The sequence below is a fragment of the Lupinus angustifolius genome, chromosome LG03 (assembly GCF_001865875.1).
Source record: "Lupinus angustifolius cultivar Tanjil chromosome LG03, LupAngTanjil_v1.0, whole genome shotgun sequence".
In the NCBI taxonomy this organism is placed as follows: domain Eukaryota; kingdom Viridiplantae; phylum Streptophyta; class Magnoliopsida; order Fabales; family Fabaceae; genus Lupinus; species Lupinus angustifolius.
Genome location: NC_032011.1, coordinates 2934180 through 2935812, shown reverse-complemented (window position 1 = coordinate 2935812; position 1633 = coordinate 2934180).

The following is a 1633-nucleotide window of genomic DNA, read 5'->3' as shown; positions in this document are numbered from 1 at the left end:
CACATATATTATCTATCACCGACATTATAACCCACCATTTATCAATATAAACAATAATATATCAACATACATTTCATAAACGAATATTATAACCATAGTAATAATATGTGCATAATGTTGATGATGCACGATGTTTGTAACTCAAATGTGAGAATCCACTTCCACAAGTGCAATATATGCATGCTATGTCATGATCATCCACCTCACACCAATATCCCCTCAATAACCTAGTCGGAAAAAAATAAAGAGTACAAGTCCCATACCAAACCACTTTGTACGCACTCGAAATAACATATCCTCGCAAGGAATTAAAAATAGATCGATCGATTCCCTCAAGAACAGTCCTACCCGGACCTAGGTCGTACAAACGCTTTCTGGGCATCCCTCTCATTGATCTCGAATGCAATCTAGGGGTTGTTAGAGATTGTCTAGTTTGTCATGTGAGAACTGTCCGATCCAACAGGGTACCTCCCCAGGAATACAAGGGACTCGTCTCACCCAGACTCTCCCTCAAGACATTGTTGGCGAATCACCATCCAATCAGTGCCATCCCTGCTTACTTCACGGTGCTCTAAGTCATACCGTCAATTTCCTCTCCACTACTCCATTATTAACCATATGCATATGAACACTAACCGCAGTTAGATGATTAAATCTTTTAATCATTATTTACCATGCTCGACCCACCTTAAGTCATCTCCCTCAGGAATGCTTCTTGTGGGTCCCGATCTTACGTTAACACGTAATATAAAGGAAATACATCCCACCACTAAGACCATCTGAATACCTTGGACGGTCCCACACCAAGCCTCTTACGATCAGCCGATCTCGCTCCGTGGTATCCTGGGTTCCTTTCTGGGCAGTGCCCTAATTCACATCATAACTCAAAGGGTAACGTCCCTACCACTACGACTATCGCTGAATCACCTTGGACAGTCCCCGACCAAGCCACTTACGGTCAGACGATCTCACTCCGTGGTATCACGTATCCTTTTCTGGGCATCGCCCTAAATCATACATCATTCTCGGATTACTTTCTTTAAAATTAATTTCCGAGTTTGACTATTTAATTCCAAAATTACGGCGTTATACCAAAGTAGGTTATATCACATACCCATACTAGGGTTATTACATACTCAACCAATCAATCCAAATAGTCAAACACAATCACTGTCTCTCGCCCAAGCGAGGACCCTTCGCTCAAGCGAAAATTCAATCAACAATACCATTTTAAAACTGGGCATCTCTCGCTCAAGCGAGGCCCTCTCATCCAAGCGACAATTCATCTTTAAATCTCAATTAAACTTAAGCTTTCCTCGCCCAAGCGAGGCTCCTTCTCGCTCAAGCGAGACATCATTAAAATCCTGGAATTTTTTTTTCTTTTCGCCGAAGCGAAACTTTTACTCGCCCAAGCGAGAAAATTCTCAATTTTCTTCAAAATCCTGGGTATTTTTCGCCTAAGCGGGACCCTTGCTCGCCTAGGCGAGATTTGCTCGCCCAAGCGAGGATTGGTCGCCCGGGTGAGGAGTTCCAGAACCCAAAACTTCCCCTCGCCCAGTCCTCGCCCAAGCGAGACTGTGCTCGCCCAGGCGAGAGTTTCTCGCCCAAGCGACAGGGACTTGGACGGAATGCC